Source organism: Sabethes cyaneus, chromosome 2, assembly GCF_943734655.1.
Source record: "Sabethes cyaneus chromosome 2, idSabCyanKW18_F2, whole genome shotgun sequence".
NCBI classification, from domain to species: domain Eukaryota; kingdom Metazoa; phylum Arthropoda; class Insecta; order Diptera; family Culicidae; genus Sabethes; species Sabethes cyaneus.
The window spans coordinates 57822313-57832820 of record NC_071354.1 but is presented as its reverse complement, the minus strand read 5'-3'; the positions used below and the strand labels follow the sequence as shown (position 1 = coordinate 57832820).

At 35.9% G+C, this 10508-nt stretch overlaps 1 long non-coding RNA gene across 1 annotated transcript in view; it reads left to right on the top strand.

The window, feature by feature from the left end:
* Positions 1-613: 613 nt before the first annotated feature.
* Positions 614-10508, top strand: part of LOC128738164 (uncharacterized) — a 218484-nt gene continuing 208589 nt past the window's right edge. Inside the window, exon 1 of the long non-coding RNA XR_008412080.1 lies at positions 614-1351. This is a non-coding gene — a long non-coding RNA (uncharacterized LOC128738164). The remainder of the gene's footprint in view (positions 1352-10508) is intronic.

The window sequence follows — 10508 nt, the reverse complement described above, 5'->3', positions numbered from 1 at the left end:
GGCATAAAACAGTAGCTGTGCTAACACTTTATTCGGATTTGTTTACATCTCTCATTCTAAACAATGTAAAGAGCCTAGAGACTTCTCTCCCCATCTAATCGGTGATGTGCTCTCGTTGCATATGCTCCAACATATTCATCAGCTGTTTGACCGGCTCAACGCTCCCAAATCGCTCCGCATAGGAGGTGAGTAAGCTTTGCACTCGCTAACGTCCAACTTTGGAGCGGCTATTTCTTAGCCAGCTTTATTTTTCTATACCATTTTTCGCAACAAATATCAATAACAAAAACAACTGAACGCTTTGACGGTTTGTTTATTATGATAGACGACGGCTCTGGCTCGTTCGCTCTCCGCTTCTCTGGCGAGTCAGTCGGTCGGTACGCTCTGGTTGTTGCAATATTTTGTAGGTATCCTGCCAGCCAGCCATAAGATCGCCCAACCACCCACCGTTTGCATACATGGGGATGCGTTGGGTGGCCCAAACAGCTGCTTGTGTTGCTGTTTCGCACTCGCCGGAGCGATCCGATTCGAAAGTTTATAAAACACTCGGCTTCGCTCAGAGCAGCGTTCAGTTCGCGTTGAGGTTTGGTCGAGCGCGGATCTTGCCGTTTCGGTTTGCTTCCCCCAGTGGGTGAATATTATTCTGGTGCTTTTCAAAGTGTGGTGGAATTTCCTTTCCTTCTTGCTGGTGCTGTGTGGGTGGTCTGTGCACATCGTAGTGGCGAAGTAAATCGGTTTTGAGGCTTTATGAGTAAGCCTCGGTGGGATCTGTAAGGATCGGCAAAGCGGTTTTTTGCCCTGACGACGGTAGGATTGCGTTGAAAACGAATAAAAACAACATTGCCCGATGTGATTTGAAGTCGGTACGGTATTAGTTGGCAGTTGTTGTTGATAAAAAGTGTTTTTTCAAGATTCGTACAGATAACAACGAAGAAAAGGCCCACAGCTGCTGATTACTTATTTATAGTGGATGAATTTTACAGCAGCCATCTGCTATTGCATCCGTTTATCAGGAAATTTCTTTGCAAGGCAGAGGATTATCTGAAGATAACGTGGAAAACCCGACAGCGGTGAATCTAACTAAAGAATATAAAGATTGTGATTGAAATTTTCTTCAACGGTCAGAATTGTTTACGTGAAAAACAACGGTGTTGAGGTGTGTTCTGGAGCTCATTGAATTTTGTTTTACATTGAGAAGTCAAACGGAGTGTTTCGAGGAAGTGTGTTGTTTACATTGGGCAGAAAATTTGGTAGATCATTAACAATAGGAAGAAAGCTAATTATCGGATTGTCGGTGTTGGAGTGCTGAAGACGAAAAAATATTTTTGGGAAGAGTAGACATCATTTACCAGTGAGTGTAAGTAGCGATTTTTTGTATTATATTATACTTTCCTAACTTTTATCAGTTGTTCCTATTGTTGCCGATTGCAAAACCTGTCATTTGAAAGAAATGTGATCTTCTTGGCTGAATTTTTCATAAAAAAAAGTGAATTTCATCTTTCTAACTTGATGTTACCAAAATTGAATTAAGATAAATGATTTTATGATTGTTATGATTCTTCTTTTAATGTAGTAGGACTACGTCACGTGGAAAACTACTGCTAAGCCGTTGAAAGTTGTTGTTATTTCAAATCGAGAGATATTTATATCAAGTGATCAGAAATCATCCTAAAAATTGAATTGGTGTGATCGACCGATCACATGTAAGCGTTCCAGTCTCGTGACGACAATTGTAAACACTTGCGATTTTATTTATTTTCATTACAGCAAGAACTGACAGTGTGTCCCCGAGCTAATCTTCTGCATGCTTTATTTGACGTTAAAATTCTTTTATTTATTTATTTTCTTTATTTATTTATTTCCAAGTAAACTACTTCAGGATCACGGTAAATGTCATGCATGTTGCAAATGTACTTCATATCGTAAATGGTGCACTGCATATTAAGGAATAATTATGATTAGAATAACACTACAGAATCTTTGGAAAATAAACCGGTGGTGATTCTATTTTATTACACCCAGTTAACAGTGTCATTGTTTAACGAAACTCTTTATACAATTGTCATTTGTGTCGGACTATGCCCTAATTGAGGAGCTCTTAACGAGCGAATCGTTTTGGCCCAATCAAGAGCGATTTACCCTATTTTTCAAAGTAAAGGACAGTGCTTCTGGATTCAACTGGGAAAAAATAATATTTTTATTCTAATCTATTCTAAACTAATCCCATACTAACGCAGGAATCAAATCAGATATGATACCTAATCCCATTCAACTAAGGGAGATTGCTCCGTGTTGAGGCTTACTGCAGATTGAGAAAATTCGATTATTTTTAATTGAATGTAAATAGCGCCTCAAATCTTACTCTAAACGTCGAACCTACATCTTCGCTTATATTTAAATAAATTTTGAAGAAACTATATGCATATGTTCTTTGTGAGCCGAGCAGTTTATTGGAAACTTTTTCGAGCAAATATTTGTTTTGTTTTCCACCAACAATTGGCTAAGATTTCTGAAGAATTGAATTTGTTTCCATTTTGTGAGAAAACCGATGGTAGGGTGTTTGATTACTACAACAAACCTCGGCTATCCCAATTTTCTCGATCAGTATCCAGGATATTAGGGTAAGATGTTCTTTATTCAGTCAAAAGTTCAAAAACAAAAAAAAAGCTTGTGACGAAATCTCCAACCGTTGGAATCAAATTAAACATCTTTGTCTTTCAAAGCAAAAAGAAGTCAATTTAGCAGAGCGGATTCCAGAGATATTGGTTTTGACATCGAGAATATTAAAGTAAACGTCTTTCATCCGATTCAAAAACAGGAAACAATCGTGTCCCGTAAGCAAACAACTTACCATCACATTCCATATAAAAGCTGCTTTCTTTTGAAGAAAAATTATTGATTTTATACTTCCGGAAGCCAGTGCTTTTGGGTCGCATGAATAAAAGAGTTTACTTTTCGTCTGCCGTAAGGTTTACATGAGAGAAACAAAACAAACTGTTTTATTTATACGGTCTATTGACCTTTACATCTCCGACAAAAGTAGCGTAATGCGCCTCTTCTGTGATGACCAATACAGGTCGGACTCGATTATCCGGGTGAATTTTTTTATAATGTTAAACACGTTTTGAGCGTAAATACAGTTCAAAAAACCTATTTACAATTTTTTTTTTCATCCGGATAATCGAGTCCGACCTGTACTACTAGACACCGATGAATTTAGCCGTAATTTTTCGAATCTAGTAATTTTCCGCGGACCTACGGATCAAGTGCTCGTTAAAAAGCGGGAGAGCTTATCACTTGTCTGCACCGACATTTTGTATTCAGAATTTTGGATACGGAACAGCTACCGGAGGCGTGAAAGGATGGTGTTATCTACCTAATATACGAGAAGGACAACAACCTGGGCTGTGTGAATTATTGTGCAATTACCGTTCGCAATGCTACTGACAAAATGCTCTCCCAAATCTTTTGTCGACGTCTCTCACCATTTGTAAACTGATTTGTAGATTTTTATCAAGCCAGTTTTGAAAAATGATCAGTGGCGAACCAAATATTCACGCTGCGGTAGATCCTCTTAAAAGTTTTCATAGATTTCAAAGCTGCGTATGATACCATTGACCGTAAGGCGTTATGGAAAATCATGGCCTGCAAATGCTTCTCCGGAAAACTGTTCAAACTAATTAAGGTTAGTTTGAATATTAGGCAGTGCTGTGCGTGGATTAGGCGGATTACACGAGACTTATGGAGTTTAACCGAACGGTTGGTTGTTAAGATTTCGGCAAAATTTTACCGAATTCTGCGCTTTTTTTAAGTGTGTTGATATTGGAACAACATCTGTGGAAACCGAATCACATGAATAATAACTAAAAATAGTTATTTGATTTGTTGTCCTTGTAACGCTGTGATGTCTTTTGAATAGAGGTCGTTTTTTGTGTTAATTTATTGTCACGTGAGTATTGCAAGCTGGAGCCCCTAATTTCCGCACGCTCCAAGCAACATTCAGACCAAGGTCAAGCTATACGTTTGAGGCTCTTATCTTGATCAGTTTCCAGACTTGTACCAAAACTAAAACCAAAACGGTGGCACTTCACTATTATCAAGCTGATTTATCTCTACCAGGATGCTTGACTTACGTGCTTGAGTCGAAGAATTCTGAAGCTTGGTTTGGTTTGAACCGCAACAAAAGTCGATGAAAAAATGACACAAACACGGAGAAAAGATAGCGAAGAGATGGCATAAGTCGAACGTAAATGCGATAAAAAAATGACAAAAAAGTGATGAAAAGGTGGCGAAAATACGATGAATAGCAGAAAAAATGACGACAAAAGACGATAAAAATACCATGGAAATAATATGAAAATATAATAAGGCTTATACAAATTTGAAAAAAAGTTTATGTCACCCCCCCCCCCCCTTTGAAAATTTTCGAAATGTGAAGGGGCAAAAAAATAAAGTGTCATATTAGTCTGTTGCATTTTTAGTGACAAGCGGATTTTTTCACAGTTCAATGAGTTTACATCTCTAAATTATCCAATATGTGCAAAGTTATAGTTATCTCGTTAGTCTCGATTAACTTTCTTTCACCAACTAAGCTTTCTGATTCTGCTGCAAGTCACAGGCAACTATTGTGCTTAATCTTTAAGTGCCCGACGTCGAAAATTAGGGTGCTTGCAATCAGACTTTCGGCTTGATTTCATTTTAATTTACCATGTTTTAAAAGAATTAGATGGAGGCAACAATCAATTAAACAATATATTAGTGAAATTTGGTACCGCTTTTGACGGAGATATTCCGATTTTTGAATTGCAGTGGGATTATTTTTTCCCTCAAAGGTACTAGATAAGATAAAAATAGAAACACAATTTTTCGGGTTTTCGGGGCTCAAAATTGGTCGTTTTACTCCGTAATGTCCAAGTAACTACCCTAATGTTGGAGGTAGGGGACGTAAAACTCAACGATACAGTTTTTACCATTCATTGGATGCATGCAGCATGCAGGATATCACTGAACTGTTCGAAACTTGAAATTTTCTAAACGGTGTGCATCCTTAATATACAAAGGAAAGGTCTGATATTCATGACTAAAAGGTTGACCAAGAAACGTGAATAGCTTTAGAGATTTATTTTCTTAAAACATGTCGATAGCACAGCATAAGTGTTCCAAGTAATAAAGTGGCAGGGACCTAAACTGCCATTTTCACACTATGGTTAGATTACGATACTATGTCGTGGTTACCGAGTTCTGAACTAGTAAGTGACACGGATTTCGATTATTAAAAAAGCAAGGTAACTAACAGAGTGACACGGAGGTTCAAAACAAAATTCAAATGAAGGTCAAGTTATACGTTTGTGGCTCTCTAAGGTGATCCTGTGGCACTCCACAATTATCAAACTGCTTCATCTCTACCAGGATGCTTACTTTATGTGCTTGGGTCGAAAAATTTTGAAGTTTAAAAGGATTGAACTAAAATTTAAGTACTCTACAAAATATTTGTAATAAAATTTTAATAATATGAAAAAATAAACGCTGGTTTCTTCTCTTTTGTTTGGTTATTGAAGGTTTAATGTTATTATTTTTTTTTGCCCCCCCCCCCCCCCCCCCCCCCCCCCCCCTTCAACCATATTTTAAGACCAGGACATAAACTTTTTTTCAAATTTGTATAAGCCTAAAAGGACGATAAAAAGACAGCGACCAGAAGAACAATATATATACACGACAAAAAGCTATTCGAAAAGCATTATAAAGCCAACAAAACATGCGAGAAGAACGACAAAATGATAATGAATATACGACAGAAAGATGACGAAAAGGCAATAAAAGTAGCACAACGACGAAAAAGTGACAAAGAGACAACAAACAAAACAACGGCGAAACGATGACAAAAGCGATGAGACGATGGCAAAAAACACGAAGAAAAAACAACCAAATAACGATGAAAAGTTGCCGACACAAAAATAATGCAAACACCACAAAAAAGCGACAAAATGCCAAAAATAAAGGTCAAAAGACTAGAAACAGATGACGAAACTACGATGACAAGATGAAAAGACGACAAGAAAACGACAGTGATGACGAATATGAAGAAAACATACCTAGGAGATGACAAAATGAGGCGAAAGGGCGTTGAAAAGACCCTAAATTGACAAAAAGACGATAAAAGAACGACGAAAAAACTGCAAACACATGACAAAAGCACAGCGGAGAGGCCCGAAAAGATGGCAGACAAGTGATGATAAGTAGGCGAAAAGACTATAAAAAAGACAAACATACGATGAGTAGCCGGTGAAAAAACGCCAAAAAAGCTACAAAAAAATATATAAAAAGAGAACTAAATAACGGATATGAATACAGAAAAGGTGATAAAAAGGACGTCAAAACAGCAAAAAGAGATCAAAAAAGACTTAAAATGATGTCCAAATACGGCATCAAGAGCAACCAAAACTGCCACGGTACATACAAAAAAGCAAATGATAAAAAATGACAACAAATCGCTGAAAAGAAACAAAAAGATGACGTAAAGATGCAGAAAGGCAAATGTTAAAAAAACGACAACCGACTAATAGACGTTAATAAGACAACAAAATGTCAGCAAACTATGAAAAATGAAAGATGGAAAAGCGAGTACAAAAGGAGAATAATGAAATATCAAAAATGAAAGTCAAGAGTAGGCGACCTTAAACAATTAAGTTTAAATCGCAGATAACTCATGAACTCATTTTTCAAGTTTCAATTTCCTTTAAATCAAGAACAACATCAGTTCATTCTAAACTAATCTAATCTAACACTAACGCAGCCAATGCTTGAAGGCATCCTGGAAAATGACGATTACTTGAATCAATCATTTTTCTTGTCAATGGCTAGGCCAACTGGGCAGCATGTACCGCAGAGAGAATTCGAAGGAAACGATTGGAACCAGGGGAAGGAAGAATGGTTAATGGATGCCTAAAACTACATTTTTAAGGTTAGGAAATGAAAACCGCACGACCCCGCACCTCCTAGCTTGGCTACTCAACTATACAAATTGAAGTATTTCCAGGTATGGCCACGTGGAGGCGCTAGGTAGCGGCTTGGGATGGCTAGAGCTGTGTTGGGCGCTTTTTCCTAGTTGCCTTCCCCATTTCATACCCAAGAACAACATCAGTTCATTCGTGTAAAAAGAAACTCTAGTATATTAGCAAACAATACCCAACGAAATTTCTTCACACTTTTTAGCAAAACTACTAACAAACCTTCAAATGAAACAGTAATGTTAAACACTGTTAAAGGTTAAACACTGGTAAATCGCTTGGTGATTTACCACAGCACCAATATTTAGATTAATTTAGAGTAAATATTTGCTGTTCTAATTACTCGCCTATGAATATTTTATGAATTTGAGATAACAGTAGAATTAAATGGAATAGATTTTCTTTTACTCATATTTGAGATTCTATTAAGATGCTCAAAAATAACTTTTGTTTATAGATCTACCTTGTGTTTTGATTTGACCTGTATAACGAAAAACGGTGCTCTTCGTCAATTGTTAAAAAACTGACGTTATAAAAAATTAACTTTCGATTATTTTAACTTTCGATTGTTGTAATGCACAGCCATAAGTCGCAACTGATCTTCAGGCTGATACCAGACTGGTCACCAGAGGCCTCCCACGTTCAGAGACCAAGGGTTCAGTAGAAGTAAGTCCTCTGATTTCAGAGCAACAATTTTCCAAAATTTTAGAATAAACCCTATGGAACGTTATTTTTAATAGATTTTACATTTTACCTACCTTACCTGGAATAGATCAACCTCATACTTTTGTGCGATGTGCGATGGGCGTAAAAGTGCGATTCAATGATTTATCGGTCCAGATTCCGAGCAAATTGCCTACATTGGCATGGATGGCTGACAACTTGAATCTAACGTAAACTTTAATTGCTTACGAAGCATAGTTGCTGAGTTATGTGCGAATGTTATTTTAGGGCAGTTTTGCTGTAATTTTTCGTTACACGGCAAATACGATATCAACAGAAGGATATTACTTGTTGAAAATTTATAGCAGCGTTTTATATCACTTCCATATCTGTTTTGAAAATACAGCGAAAAGAATTTGCAAAATATATTTGGCTTTCCTTAATTTAATCAAACCCCGTCAAGCGTCTAGCGGGGTAAAAGTGCGATTCACGGATGGGGCAAAAGTGCGATTCATGGACGAGGCAAAAATGTATAACTAATTATAGACAGCTTTAGGCACTATATTACAGATACTAGAAATGCAAAATCTGCAGAAAACCATGTGCTAGCTCTACAGATGTTGGCTGAAGGAAAACAATGTTTTTTCCGCTGATGAAACAAAAAACAAACATTTAGAAAAGTTTCGATCTAACGGAGGCTGCAATACACCAGCGCAAAATAGAAAAGGTGCTAATTGAGAATACAGCCCGGACTCGATTATCCGGGTGACAATTTTTATTTTCAGCCCGGATAATCGAATCACCCGGATAATCGAATCATCATTTTTGGTACAAAATTTTTTTAGGCATATCAAGTTTTTTGTCTTTTAGGTATCAGAAATGTATTATTTATTATTGATCTATCTTCCCAAAAGTCAGAAAATTCCTTTCTTACGAATTTTTCCACTTATAATTTTTTTTTGGTACAATATTACTTTTTGTATGTTATGTTTTTCAATATTTAGGTATTATAAACGTTTTGCCTTTCTACTATATAAATATATAGTATAAAGGTATAGAAATCACTTGGAAAACCGGAAATGGAAAGAAGGTCCTGCGGGCCGAATGTTATATACCATTCGATTCAGTTTCGAAAACTGAGCATTTTCTGTGTGTGTGTATGCATGTGTGTGTGTGTGTGTGTGTGTGTGTGTGTGTGTGTGTGTGTGTGTGTATGTGACGCTTTTAATCTCACTCACTTTTCTCGGAGATGGCTGGACCGATTTTAATGTTCTTAGTGTCAAATGAAAGGTCTAGGTGTCCCATTGGTCGCTATTGAATTTCATACTGATCGGACTTTTAGTTCAAAAGTTATGTATAAAAATACGAAAAATATGGGACTTCATTATCTCATAGGTCTCTTAACCGATTTGAACAATATTGATTGCATTTGAAAGAGGAGCCTTGCAAACCCTTAACTTCCAAATTTCATGACGATTGGACTTTTAGTTTGAAAGTTACATAAAGAATTGTGAAAAAATAGTATTTAAAACATATTTATGTAATATATAAGCATTAATTTAATGAAAAACATCACACATTTTATGATTATTTGAAAATTACTGCTGAGATCTATCAAACGAAACCGAGTTATTTAAAATCGGACGCTTCATTCAAAAGTTATTCAAACTTTAACACTTAAGCACCGTATATTAAACCGTTAAAACGTGTGAAATCAAAACATATCAATCAAATGTTGATTGTATTCAATGTATGAGATGTTTGTGATGTATATATGTATGTATGTATGTATGTATGTATGTATGTATGTATGTATGTATGTATGTGATGACAATTTGCAATTTTAAAATTTGCAATGAAATTCAAGAAAAGTGAGAAACATGTCAATTGTCTGAAGTTTTTGAAGCCTCTTAGTGGAATACGAACTCTGAAATTAAAGAAAAGAAAAAACTTTTACCGACTAAATTCCACTATTTATTATTTATTCGCGACAGATATGTATACGCTTTGAAATAAGACACTGATGAAGCCTGCACGTCGTAGGTGAACTACGTATCTGTTGCAAATAAATATTAAATAGTGGGATTCAATCGAAAAGTTTTTTCTTTTCTTTGATTTCAAATTTCAATTGTCATTTTCTTCACTTGCTGTTACTCACAATTGTACAAGAAAAGCAAAAAGCGAAGAAAAGCAGTTTATTTAAGCATGTAGGTCTAGTGGTGTATAGAATCAAAAATACTAGTGAGTTGATTTTTCCAAATAAATTTGTACAAATTCCAAAAAAATTCTGCGCATCAATAGATGCTCTTTTCAATCAATAGATACTAAGGCTTAGAAATGTTATATGAAAAATAGGAAGTAAACGTTGCACGGTAGAAATTTTGTAAGATTTGTTTTCGTTAGTGATATTTTAAAGGACAGATGTCTTATGTCATGTATCATGTTTTAATAAATAAATCAAAAAAAGACAAGCACTGGGAATCATATCGATCGTATTTCCCATTCTCAAGCATGTTTATGGCGCAGCTTTGGCACTATTTTTCGACCTCATCTTGTTGTCCTAACCCTCTAACATTGTAAAAACGATGCGATCAAGCTAATGACTATCTTTTCATGAAAGTACATTCAAAAGAAGCTTAAGTTTTGATTTTCATGCAAAAATAATTATCTGAAGGAGTGCTAGCTAAGAAATAATTCCATTTCTCGTTTTCATATCTAATGCTCTATTCAGTAATTTTTTTCTAATTCAGATATATTGCAAAATTGAAGCCAAACAAACCAATAGTAAAATTTTGAGATCAATCATTTTGCTGTAGATATCCTTTTTCTTCAAAAGCG